The sequence below is a fragment of the Chrysemys picta genome, chromosome 19 (genome assembly GCF_011386835.1).
Source record: "Chrysemys picta bellii isolate R12L10 chromosome 19, ASM1138683v2, whole genome shotgun sequence".
Taxonomy (NCBI): domain Eukaryota; kingdom Metazoa; phylum Chordata; order Testudines; family Emydidae; genus Chrysemys; species Chrysemys picta.
In genome coordinates this window covers 15,358,750-15,372,906 of record NC_088809.1, presented here as the reverse complement: position 1 = coordinate 15,372,906, position 14,157 = coordinate 15,358,750, and the positions used below count along the sequence as shown (strand labels likewise).

General features: G+C 39.1%; 1 long non-coding RNA gene across 4 annotated transcripts in view; it reads right to left on the bottom strand.

Moving 5' to 3' along the window:
- LOC112058687 (uncharacterized) overlaps positions 1-14,157 on the bottom strand; it is a 130,418-nt gene that overhangs the window by 39,055 nt on the left and 77,206 nt on the right. Inside the window, exon 4 of one of the 4 annotated variants that reach the window (XR_010593812.1) lies at positions 10,840-13,404. The exons of 2 other annotated variants lie outside the window; for them this stretch is intronic. This is a non-coding gene — a long non-coding RNA (uncharacterized LOC112058687). Of the gene's footprint in view, positions 1-10,839; positions 13,405-14,157 lie in introns of those variants that run through there. One more of the 4 variants, XR_010593811.1, reaches the window with a different exon arrangement.

Sequence of the window (14,157 nt, the reverse complement as noted above, 5' to 3'; positions counted from 1 at the left end):
CTTAACTTTGAGTTTAACATGGAAAATATCATAATGCTATTATATAGAGCAGTGTTACGCCCTACGTGGCTCTGGTCATTCCCATCTCAAAAAGGATATCACAAAATTAAAGGGCATTGATGACAATGCTAGGAGGATCAAACTCTTAACCTCTGCCTATGCTAGGACTCATTCTGCTGGATTCCACTTATTCTAAGAATTAGCAGGTGAGCATTTGCCCCTTTAAGCAATTTTTGCATGTTTGCTTCAAAGTGCCATGAAGGACGCATTCCATTTAAAGGAATTTCTGCAAATAAATAAGGAGAACATGGGGCTACATTAGTCCAAGCAAAACACAGGAGGCTCTCCTGTTAACTTCACTGAGAGTTGCCCAGACTTACCTAAAGTAGAGCTGAATTAGGACCTGAGAGTATGTTTAAGTTCTAAACTGCTGAAAGAACATCTGAAAAAAATGCACCCATGTTTTTTAGACCTCTAAATCCACTCAGCCGTTGCTGATTTACAAACTATATTTTGATAAATAGATGAGCACAAACTGTATCGCCGTACTGATAACTTGAATGTCACGTTTCAACCTGATCTGATTTGGAGCTGCAGACTTATTAAAACCCTGAAAAGTGAGCTTTATAATGGAAATAGTAACTCACCGAACCTTAATTACTGCTGCAGCACTAACATATCTTTTAACACACTCTAACCATATAAGATGCAAGAAGAATTCAGTATGAGAGAGCTTGAGCTGGTGGGCCTATTCATTGTGAATAATATTAACTGTGAATTTAGACCTTCTATATGATAATATTGCTTGGCCAAGCTTTAACAAGGGCCCAATCCTGCCGTCATTGAAGTCCGTCTGAGTTTCACATTTGATTTCAATGGGGGCAGCATGCGAGCTCCATAAGAATAAAATAGAAACTATTATTAATTTTTTTGTCACACTGAATATTTGGGAGAGAGGTTTAATATGACAATGCAAACATTTCCTGGTGTATTATCTTGGCAGCATGGGAGACTTTGAAGAGATTCTCTCTTTTTTGTTCTGTTTTGTTTTTGTTTTTTTAAAGCTTCATTGGAAAATATTCCATTCTAGGTATGAGATTTATTACTTTGCATTTCATTCCCTATTGGCTTGAAAACTGTATCTGGAATGTATCATAAAAAGCCTAATAGAATTATAATGATTTACTTCTCAATAGGATTAACATTTGGTGGCTGCAATGAAAATCATTTATAAGCTAAATATTTTCTTATTGTGTTTTCCTTCAAAGGAATACAGTTTTAAAAATTGATCAATATCCAATGTCTTTCAGAAAGTCTGTGTACTACTCCATGCCTTCTATAGATCATTTCATTTTTCTCCTTTTTAAAAATACATAGTTATTATATTTTCATTATCTCTCTCTTGGAATGGTTTCAGATTTCCATTAAGTAACTGCACTGACTGAAAAATAGGTATCTCCTAATTTCAAACCAGTTAAATATTTTCTTGTCTAGAAGTTGATACTTTTAACTTCCATGCTATTAATACCATCGTGTGAGCCATAAATTACTTTGGACCAGTCTCTGAGGTCCCATTGTAATCAACAGGGACAGTCCTGCTGGGACTACACCTGGGAAGGACTCCTGATGGCATGATAGGCTAATGCCCAAAATGTCAATTATGGCCTGATGGCTGGCTGATTCATTGCTCTCAGGGCTCTTACAGGGACCCCAATTGGCCAGATGTGTGCTGGATTGATTCCCTCCACTTGCGTCTGATGAAGTGGGTATTCACCCACGAAAGCTTATGCTCCAATACATCTATTAGTCTTAAAGGTGCCACAGGACTCTCTCCACCTAATGGTAAGTCATATGCAAAGACTGAGTCTATTCAGTCTATTCCCTTCTTAACACCCCCCTCTCATGGCCACTTGGGGGTCTGGGGCAAAATCAGTTCTTGGTCCTGCTAGTGAAGGCAGGGGGCTGGACTTGATGACCTTTCAAGGTCCCCTCCAGTTCTAGGAGATAGGATATCTCCATTAATTTATTTAATTTAATTTATTTATTTGAAATGCTTCAGTCTAGTTTCAATCATATGGGGCTTTGACAGAGTGAGTTTTGGTTCTGAAGACACTATTCTAAGGTTTCTGTTTTCAGAGCTGGTCCTGATTTCTACACCTCAAATCTATTTAGATTTAAACTGGGGTAAGGGTAGAGGGGAACAGATGGACAGATATTAAAAAAAAAATTCCCATGCAACAGGAAGCACATTTACTTGAACAGTTTAATGATGATGCACCTCCACACTGTAGCTCAAACTTGCATTACTGGTTGCCAGCCAGTTTGCCAATTTAACGCCTCCAATGTCCTTTGAGCATCCACCATCATCCCAACAAAGGAATTGTTTCTGCTACAGATTAACTCCTGCTGTCCTCAGTGCTCTGTGTTGTATGTAAATACAAGTTAAAATTAATGTAAGCTACAAAGAAAGCAACCTTACACAACATACATTAATGTTCTGATTCAAAGCACAGCAATCAAGCACTTGCTGATTTTTAAAAACCCAGTGACTTCAATGGGATCTAAGTGTGTGCTTAAGTGCTTTGCTGAATCAGGGCCTAAAGAAGCAAACTATGATGATTTATGTTAACAATATATTCCAATCATAAAACTTGTTGTTATAGGCAAAAATTGATCATGCAGTGTATCATCCAGTGTCTTCAAAACCCAAATTTAACCCACAGTGCACCATCGTCAACAGTTGGATGGTCTCACTAGTTTAGTTTAATTCCCTCAGTAGAATCTTTATGAAACATTGTATGAAATGTCTGATTATGAGAGAGATGTCCGGTTATAACAAAACAGAGTACTTAACTCCAGCGAACAGAACACAAGAAACAATTTACCCATTCATATTTCAAGCTTCTTGAAGCAGAAGAGAAAACAATTCTAGAAGTTAATAAAGAACAAATCCAAAAGTAGGAACAATCCTCTAAACAAACAGCAAATTACTGTAGCTAAACCAAGACCTGGGCCATTGCAGGGCCATGAGAGGGGGTGTGTTAAGAAGAGAAGAAGGAGAGACTGAATAGACTCAGTCTTTGCTTATGACTTACCATTAAGGAAGTACAGGAGTACTTGTGGCACCTTAGAGACTAACAAATTTATTAGAGCATAAGCTTTCGTGGACTACAGCCCACTTCTTCGGATACAGATTAACACGGCTGCTACTCTGAAACCTGTCATTAAGGAAGTGTTCCAGTGTGTATTATGATTTCACTTGGCGCTGATATCAGAATAGAATACAATTTGCTAACTGGGTTAAAAGACAGTCTGCTGTCACTTTCATGCCTGTAGTTACCAGTGTGTATCTTCTATTGAAATGCAATTTTTGTAATTTCGTACAGCAGACCCATTGGTGAATGGCAACAGAGTCGTCTCCCCTCCCCCCCCCCACGGTTACATCTTTTTATAATGGCGAATCACAGAGTGAAGAACTATATCACAATTTGAGCCCTCCAAGTGAAGATCTGTTAAGAATATTCCTCTGGCTGCCAGAAGTTATTTACTCTTTATTGTTAGTAGTAGTAGTATGATAGTGTCCATAACTTCAGCAAGGATTGAATTAAGGAAGCCTTCCTTAATAAATACACTCAATTCAGCAAAGTGTAACCCTTGCCTGTGTGGCGCTCTGTCCCTCTTCTGTGTTATCTAGAGATTGACGTGGCTGCTACAGCCTTAGCTAAGAGCCATGTGGCTTTTAGCTCATGCAGTAGAGGCTCATACACTCAACTTCAGAGGTCCTAGGTTCAATCCTTACAACTGGGGTTGGTTGGTGTTACAAAAGCACTATAAAGGCATGATCTGATCCAAAGCCCATTGAGGTAAAAAAAAATCAGATTTGATAACTTACAGATAAGAAGCACAATGCTGAGGTTCTAAGAGATCTCTGAGCAGTCATTCAATTTACACATTGTATGTGTAATGTATTTTCTTTTGTAATCAGATTAGTCCTGTCAAATCATTTGCCAAAAAACAATGAAATTCATTGTTGAGTATTCAGAGTAGTGACATTGCACTAAAATTCTGCCATTTAGCTAGCAGTTCTGGAGTATTTCCTTGCTATCTAGAAATACCGCAAATGAACACACATCAATCATTAATTTCATGTCAATACTAAATTTGCTTTTCTGTGTCAGAGCTGGGAACTCACTATATGGAATTTGCTCATGCTTTTTGGAGGATTTTAACAAAGGGGGAAAAAAGCTGAATCTGGCATTTTGGAAACTGACCTCATTCAAATTAAGAACTACTTTTTTTCATGCAGACTTTTATTTTAAACACACACACACACACACACCCTGAATATAGTTGTCTCATACTAAATAAATATATTATACAGCAAAATTCTCCTGTCATACGTGCAGGGCTGTGACCAACTTTGGTATTCTGTTTACCTGCATGTACAGCATTCACACTGGTGCCAATGGACATTATAAGTAGGAAGAACAGTTTTGAGAATATAGCCTGAAATTGACGAAGTGGGGGTGCACTTGGTTATAGCTGTCTTGCATGCGTCCAGCATCAGCTGGAAGCATGAAAGTCAGGTATTTGTATGCACACGAACCTTTGCACAACCCTTACTTTTGTAGACCCATTTAGTGCTGGGCTCATGCACATCTGAAAATTTGGGTTTTCAAGTGCTGCCATGTAAGATGTGAATGGAGAAATTTGCCTGTCGAAACCATGCACTTTGTTCGCAGCCTGGCAGCATTAATTGACATTGTAAATTAGTTTGGGAAGAAAAAACAACATCTTTGTGTTGCCTCTGAGACTTGGCATTCCTTGTCATTTCACTTGTGTGAGGAGAGTGTTTTAAACACTGATGCAGAATGATTATCAGCATCTGCAAGAGTAGATATTTTAGGGTGTAGATACGTAACAAATTCAAGCAACTCCTAATGTTTATGAGAAAAACAGTACTGAAGAAAGCCAGAACTAGTAAAAAAGGCAGATTCACAAAGCATTTAGCTGTTATAGTAAAATGTAGGAAGGTGGCAATGGTATCTGGTGATACACCAAAGCAATCACCCTTAAACATTTGATGGCCATGCTGGTTAAATTTTAATTGTGAAGAGAAGCCGGTAAAACCTCTGGATGACAATATATTTAACAGTAGAGCAAAACTGATCCAGTAAAGTTTCTACTAATGTTGATTTGAAGGGTAATTTTCTTGTCAACTATATAATTAATGCACCATACAGTACAGTAGCCTATTGTTATTCTAGTACTCTGAGATGCATTTCAAACTGAATAGCTGTTTAACAAAACACTTGGCAGATTTATTACCCTTAGGTGATTCTGTCATTCAGCATTTTCCACACATTTAGCCTGAAGTAGCAGAATCAGTTTTGGTATCTATTCTGTGAAATGCAGAGCTGTTTAAATTAAAAAAGAAAAAAAAAATCAGGGAGCCTTGTCATCTATTAGCAGTGAAACATGAATTACCCTTGCAAGCTCCTTGGCTTTTCCTCCCTTAGTCAAGGCATTGTCTGCCACTTTTAATATACTATGAAGAGGCATTTTGTAGTCTTTTAAAGATATTGTCTTCAACGTGATGCTTGTCTTTACTTTACTTAACAGAGCACTTGGCGCTTCAGAAACTACAGTTCAGAGATAAATGCTTATGTAATGGGAATTTTTAAACATGGAGACATCATGTTGCATTTGCTGTAGCTGTGTGTATAAAAATTCAAGTAGATGTGGTTGAACAAAAAAGGGAGTGACTCTTGGGAATTTAATAGTTCCCATGATATAGAATCAAAGCTTCCTTCCAAAAGAAATTGTTTCATTTTCATTACTGTATGGAAATGAGGATTTCAAGGGTAGATTATTTTTTGAGAGGAGATGACATAGGACACATCTATGAGGAAATACATCCTTAAACTGGGATGCTAGAGGATAAAGGAGAAGTGCAGATATAACAAATCAAAATGTTTCACAACATTTTCACACGTAGAAGTTTTCTTTTGTGCAGGGGTTGAAACGGAACATTTTTTCATTCTTTTTAAAAAAAATTGGAATCCCCCCCTGCCTTTTTACCACTCAGTGAAAAAAATTCAACACATTTTGAAATTTGCAATTTTTGCTTTCAGTAAAAAAGACCAGAAAATTTCAAAAACAAAACGTTGTGCAAATTAGCGATTGTGAGCAAAAAGACCCACTTGTGTAGGAAAAAAAGCTTCAAATAAAAAAGCTTTTGAATGAAAAAAATCCAACCAGTTGTAAAGAACTCTGGCAAAAACTACAGCAAGTTGCATGCAGCAAGACTGTCACTCCCCCTGCTGTATAGTTCTGAGAGGCCACTTCACCCACCAAATAAATCCTTTCAGTAATCTATGGGCTAAATTTGTGAATGTAAGTCAGACAGGTGTCAGTCAAAGTCATCCCCAGCTGCTGAAAATCCATCTCTGGTTATCAGACTAGACAAGAGACACTTAAAGCACAAGAAGTGGGCTTGTATTCTAACCTATCAGTCTCAAAATTACCTCAGCCTTTGAGACAACAGATATAGTAAATGTCCCATCATATGGTAATGATTGACTCTATTTAGCGTGACCAGATGTCCTGATTTAATAGGGACAGTCCCAATTTTGGGGTCTTTTTCTTATATAGGCTCCTATTACCCCCCCATAATTTTTTTTTTCATACTTGCTGTCTGGTCACCCTATCTCTATTCATCACTTCTGTTGGTAGGCACTACTGTGTTAGGCTGGCAAGCTAGCCCAGGGGAGCTCTGGAGAGATGTTCAACCCATTCCACAGACAGAAAGGGCATATGTGAGATGCTCTATTTCAGTGCATTTATTTTAATCTCTTTGTTTTATATTAAAAAAGAGTGGTAGTGTGTATGAAGGACAGTTTAATGGCACAGCAAGCCAAGATATGTTCAGCTCTTTTATGAGGATAGATAATGGGTACTTTTCAAAATCCATGAGTGCACAAGCTGTTATCTTCTCTTAATTGGTGTCAGAGCTTGGACCTTACCATGCTGGTACCTGTGTTAAAGCTCCCTTCAGAAATAATTGGGATTTCATTATATAATTGTATACTTCATTCTTGACAAGAGTGTAAGTTTAGCAATTGTATTGTTCCATTAAATTATTCAAATATTTCTAAGTGGTAGGAAGCTAAGAGAATAACCAGCAGTGCTTCTGACACCTTCCCCTGAAACATCTGGTGCTGACCACTGTCAGACACAGAACATTGGACTAGAAGGATCAAGGATTCAGTCTGGCAATTCCTATGTAAAACAGGCATTTCTAATCAGGGTGCACTTTACAAAGTATGTGTGTGTATACACGTACACACACACACACACATTTTTATTAGTTGTATTCCAGCAGAGTGAATCCCATGGAGCTGGGTGTTGTACATATACATAGTAAGACAGTCCCTGCCCCACAGAGTTTACAGCCTAAATAGACAAGGCAGACAAAGGGTGGGAGAGAGGCAGTATTTTACAGAAGATAAACTGAGGTACAAAGAGGTTAAGTGACTTGCCCATGGTCATGCACAAAAAAAATGACACAGCGAAGAACTGAACCCAACTTTTGAGTACTAACCTGGTGCTTAAGCAGGAGTACATCTCCTTCCCCACTCACCCCCTGCAGCAAGATATATTTTACAGTTAGCACTGAATGCCATAAATAATTAAAAATTACAACACAATACTAGCTCAATGCCCTTCTTACCCGAACCCTAACATTTCAGTTTTTATCTCTGCTCCCTCCAAATTATGGGTGTTATCCATTATGGGACAGGAACATTGGAATTGCCTGACTGGATCAGACCCTGAGGTTCATCTAGTCCAGCATCCTGTCTCTGACAGGGGCCAGTGACATTTGCTCCAAAACATTAATGCAAGGATCTCACAATAGGCAAGTGTGGGACAGTCTACCCCACACGTTAGGTCTCATCCTGGGCTATAATAGAGATTGTCTTAAGGCCTGAAACACAAGGTTTAATATCCTTTCCAATATTTTTATCATAATTGATGATGATAAATCTGGATTCTCTTGGTAGCCATAGAAGTGTCAATCCCTTTTAGAACATACAGATCTAGATGAGACAATTAGGATACTGGAGGCCTTCCTCCTCTAAAGCTCTCTATGTTCCTTTTACCAGAGGGAAATTTGAGCAAGAAAAAAAGTCTAGTGTAGACAAGATCTAAAAGGACTGTAGAGGGAACACAGGCCAGGTCTGGGCTAGCAACGTTGGCCAATAGAATGTCTCTTACGGGGGAGATCACTCTTTTTTTGTTATCAGCAAAAGCCCTAGTCTAGATGCAATTATAGTGGCAAAAGAAAGTCCCTTGCTGGTATACTGTATTTCTTTTGGGGAACCTGTATCAGCTATATTGACAAAAGAACGCTTGCAGTGTAAACAGCATGCACAATAGTATAGCTATACCAGCAAAACTCTTCTAGTGTAAACGAATCCTTGGCCCCAGGGAGACTTTGATGGGAGATGCAACATCAGAATAATGTCCCAGATAACTTAGACACACATACTTTTTAGGCCAGTGATAACTTAGGCTATGTATACACTACGCAGCTTTTAGTGTCACGGTTGTGCCACTACAGCTGTGCTGCTAAAAGGTGCGCAGTGTAGCCGCTGTTTGTCGGCGGGAGAGAGTTCTCCCGCTGACAAAATAACTTTCACCCCCAAAGAGCGGCGGTAGCTTTGTCGGCAGGAGAGCGCTCCTGCTGACAGCACTGTTCACATCGGTGCTTTTCGTCGGTATAATTTTTGTTTTTCGAGGGTGATGGTGTTTCTTTTAAACACCTCTGAATGACAAAAGTTTTGTCTTTCACTTGCCACTATAGACAATTCTCAAGCAGTGTTGGCTTTTCTGAATGTCCATCCTTAGAAGCTTAGTTGTCCTCCCTCATGTATTGTCCAGCATAAAACAGGAGGGAACTTTTGGCCAGAAAGCCTTTTCCTAGTAGTTAAAAACCTATACAGTAATTAATAGCAAAACAGGACTCAAGTCTCATGCTCTATTAAATTTAATGTACAGTATTGCATACTGCTCTAGTTGTCCTAGCCTGCTGTGCATCTCTGTAGTCCAACAGGGAATCTGTGATTGCGATCTCTCTGTATGGTTGCCTATATATATTTTATATATAAAAATCCTTCTGACAGATCTCAAAGCATTCACATGTATATTAACTGATTCCCACGACACTTCTGTTAGGGACAGAAGTACCTGTTTAATACTACAGTTAATTATTTTAATTTATCACAGATGTGTTGAAAAGTTAGAATATTGGATTAAAAAAATTGGTTATTTATTCAGGTTTGGCTTTTTCAAATCCAAGTTTTATCAAGGTATTTTATTTAATACTAAAAGATATATTCTCAGTGCAACACGTGGGCTTTAGCTGGTCAAGAGTTCTGCTCTTGAGGAAGTACATGGCGTTTGAGAGACAAAAATCATCCCTAGTAGAACTTGACTGACCTAGTGAAGTTACACCAGGGATGTATCTGGCCCACAGTGGTGAATGTACTGTGCAATGTATGTATATCAAGAAAGCTCCTACTTGGTGATCAAAGAGAGAGAGAGATCCAGGTCTCATTTACGGATGCTTGAACTTACTGCGATAAAATTAACCCACCAGACTCCTGGGAGCTTCATCTTAAAATCTGAGCCAAACATGGTTAACTTCCCCTAACAAATACACTTTACATTCACTCTTCCATGATCTCACTTCATTCCCACATTCCAGCCGGGCCTGGTAAGTGGAAATGCTGAAACCTCAGACTTTCCTCTGAGAGAATTTCAACAGTACATTCCCACTAAGTCTCTCAGTTCCTCATCTGTAAAATAGGGGTAATAGCCCTTCCATACCTCACAGAGGTGTTGTGCAGATAATTACATGCCTTTTCCACATCACTAGAGTTTCATTTGTTAATTCTACATGATCTGATGTGAACCCAATTCTATTCTGCTGCCTTGACTCCTGGAACACAAGGTTTTCCAGGGATAATACAAGAAAAGAGCAAATATAGTAATATTTGCCCATCGTATGAAGAGTAAAAGTTTATATTGCTTCAAAGCTGTTCAAGCTTTACCCTTGAAAAATGAACCCATTTGTATGTTTTCACTCAGTGATGTGTGGATAGATGAGTATTTAGCTTAGTTTCAATAAAAGCAACAGAGGACTAAGATGGTATAGAATCATAGGACTGGAAGGAACCTCGAGAGGTCATCAAGTCCATTCCCCTGCACTCATGGCAGGACTAGGACTAGGCCATCCCTGACAGGTGTTTGTCTAACCTGCTCTTAAAAACCTCCAATGATGGAGATTCCACAACCTTTCTAGGCCATTTATTCCAGAGCTGACTGTTAGAAAGTTTTTCCTAATGTCCAACCTCAATTGCCCTTGCTGCAATTTAAGCCCATTGCTTCTTGTCCTATCCTCAGAGGTTAATGAGAACAATTTTTCTCCCTCCTCCTTGTAACCGCCTTTTATGTACTTGAAAACTTATGTCCCCTCTCAGGCTTCTCTTCTCCAGACTAAACAATCCCAATTTTTTAAATCTTCCCTCATAGGTCATGTTTTCTAGACCTTTAATCATTTTTGTTGTTGTTCTCTGGACTCTCTAATTTGTCTACATTTTTCCTGAAATGTGGCACCCAGCCCTGGACACAATACTCCAGTGGAGGCCTAATCAGCGCAGAGTAGAGTGGAAGAATTACTTCTCATGTCTTGCTTACAACACCCCTGGTAATCCATCCCAGAACGATGTTTGCTGCTTTTTTTTGTTTTGCAACCATTTTACAGTTGACTCATATTTAGCTTGTGATCCATTAATTTTACATTGGCACATGTGAATAAGAACTGAAAAGAATTACCAGTGCTTCTTGTAGCTAGGATAGGCTCTTATTTGTAAATATTATATAAAGGCTTCCCTGTTTTTGACACTTCAAGTCACCCTCAAGTGTCAAATGATAGCTAGAAGAAACAAAAAGGATCAGTCCAGCACTCAGTAACTATGTCTGATTATTCCCATGCAGGTGCTGAAATGACTCCCTCTCTATCCTCGAAGAATGTGCCTCTTGTTTCACAGGCAGCAGCTTTGCTGTTGCATTGTCTGAGTTATTTTCATAATTCATAATTATCTTAGTTCTTAAAAATTTAGACATACATTTAAAAGCATGATCCAATCTTGCTTGATTGCCACCACATTGTGTTCAAAGTAATTACCATTCATTTGGCTTTTGAGGCTGCTGAATGAATTTTCCACATGAGATTCCTTAATTTGTACATATTTTATTGCTATAAAATAGGTATTGGCAAGCTGCCTAAACTGTGGAGAAGGCCTTTAATTCCTTTCCCTATGTGATAAAGCAAATTAAGTGCAAACTGGGAGACTTAAGATAGAATCCTTGCAGTGTATTTTGCTGGCACTTCTAAATTGTCCTCACACAGGTGCAAGCACACAGGTAAGATTAAGGTAGTTAGTCCTGCATGAAAGAGCTGAAATTGTTAGTTTTCATATAAAAGAGATAATGTCCCTATATAATATCAAAATTCTCTTTCTATCCTTGAGCTATTATCCCCAAGGGAAAATATACTCTGCTTGAAGAGATTATTAGTGCCTTTGTGCTGGCTTTCATGCATACTAAGGGAAAACTCCAAGTACATTAATCTTTCTCCCCTCCCCGCCATGCTCTGGTTATGAGCTATCTAGGCTGGCCCTTTAACCATTTTTAGAAGTGTGTTTGATCATCATTTTAGTTAAAACTGCTCTTTAATATAGTTCAGCCAGCCAGATTGGACGCATCTGTGCTGTTATAACAGCGCCATGTCACCACAGAGTTGAAATGGGATGGAAGGAAAGGACATGGGTTCTATTCCCGGCTCTAACTCCCCTCTGACCCTCAGCTGTAACTACTGCTTATTCACCTTTCTAAAGCATCTACCAGTGAAAATGCTGTGTAAATGTTTAGTAGTATTATGTCCATAATATTATGAATTGAGAGCACTTTCTGAATACTGCTTAAAGAATAAACATGTCTTACTAAATGAGGTTTTCAATTTTAGTTTAACATCTGAGGTAAATACAGACTCCAAGGAAGAAATATTTTTTTTTCTGTTTTAGGTTGATGAGCTACAATACAGTAAATGGAATTCCTTTCTACCCTACCATAACCTTTCAGTTTCCAGTGAGGCCTTAAAAGAGAGAGAGAAAAAAACATGCCTTGGACAGACATGGTAGGTGCCAAAAATATCTCAACAAACAAGTAGAAAAACAGTAATCTAGCATTTTAGATTTAAGATTGATCAGAATGCTGGTATGACGGTGTCATCAGGGCTGATGGGTTTTAACTCAGCCTGATGAGAACTTGTTGACAATCAGTGAGTCTTTGTGAATGACCAGTGCGGAAGTCTGAAGAGAGTGAGGTTGAGCTAATTTGAAACTGCAGGATCCCTGGAAATGAATGAGATCATTACAAATGTTGATTTATCATATGACAAGTGAAAGGTTTAAGAAATGATGTATAATAGCATGGGGAACTCCCAGGTTGTCCATTCCAAGGTAGTCATAACTTGCTGTGGAAAATGCTGAACATGATTGGTAATGAAGTCTGGGTTCAAGGGTCAGAATAGAGACCTCAGTTCAGAAAAGCATGCAAGCAAATGCTTGTTTCCTTTGCTGAACAGGGATGGGATTACTCACAGTCCTACAGCTAAGCATGTGCGTCAATCCCATTTAAGTCAATGGACCATAAGCAGCTGCTTCATCTTTCCTGGACCAGGGCCAGAGTCACAGCTTTGAACTTTCCTTGAAACAGACATACAAAAAAGTAGAGCATCCCCAACTCCCACCCACTTCCAGTTGCATTGACAGGACTTCGTCTTGGGTTCTCACCCACCACTTGTATGCTGGGATACGAGTAAGGGATGCTGAAACCTCACCCAAGACAGGAATGTTACAAGCGTTGATTTTTAATTCTGGTTAGGAACCCTAGCAGCCAGAAAAACTTGCATCTGCCTTTGCTAACACTGAGGCTTTTTATTTACCCCCTTGTCACTAATGTCTTGGCTTTGCCATCTCTCATTTTCACTGTGCATTCAAGGTAGCACTTGGCATTTCACGTCCCCTTGAAATGGTTCTTCTCAGCCCTAAGCCAGCCTCAGCATTCATAAAAAAGACCATTTTTTATAGCAGAATACTCAGGGATGGCCCATCATTGCTAGCTGCTTCTTTATGGGCTCCAAATAACCTCCGCTCCTTTTGCTGATTTTCAGAAGTTAGTGGCAACGGTGCTTTGCGCCTCAGAACTGGTTTGTTGCCTTCATTTCTGGGCTGTTTGCAGTCAGACCTTCAAGAGATCCTTCCTTGCTCCTGCATACTGAGAGGATCACAAGAGCAGGTCAGCAGGCTTAAAAGGAGGCAGCACAATCCCATATTCAAACTCATCGCTTTGTTCTTAGAACTTTTTCTTCCGCCTCTCCCACAATTCGGAAGGCAAAATCCAAAGGGGTCCACAATGCCCTGCTTTTATTTCCCCAATTCATAACTTCGGTTTGTGGCAGATCAGAGATTTCTGGCTGATGTTTTTACCTTTCAACAGTGCAAGTTTTTCAGTAAACAATGAAGGGATGGAGGAAGCGGGGGAAGAGGCAGAGCCACCATGTTAAATGTTAATGTGCTTCCATTCCCCCTCGAGGGAAAGGCCTTGATAAAACATATAATGGTTTTAAATCTTGTTAAAATACATTTTCATGTGAAAATATATGAAGTGTAGTCTGAAAGGACAAAAGAAAATTCTCATTTGTCCTTTAGGCTAAGCTTTTTAAGTATTCATACATACAATATGATAGAGAATAGCAGTGGCATTCCAACTAGAGAGAAAGGAAAAATTTCCTGTATTATCCTGAAAGAGGCAAGTCAATTTCTAGATTCTTTGTAAAAAGGCCTTTTAACTAAGACTAAGATGGGCCAAAGTTATACAGGTAAATACAATATCCATTAAGTTTCACGAGGAAGCAGCCCAAGTAGCAGTGGATGTGAATTTGGAGCAAGAGAATCCGAGTTCTAACCCTCTGGTGTCATGAAGTTCCAAGCGGCCACAGCTTGCAGCATAGACAGAAGTGGGAAGTTC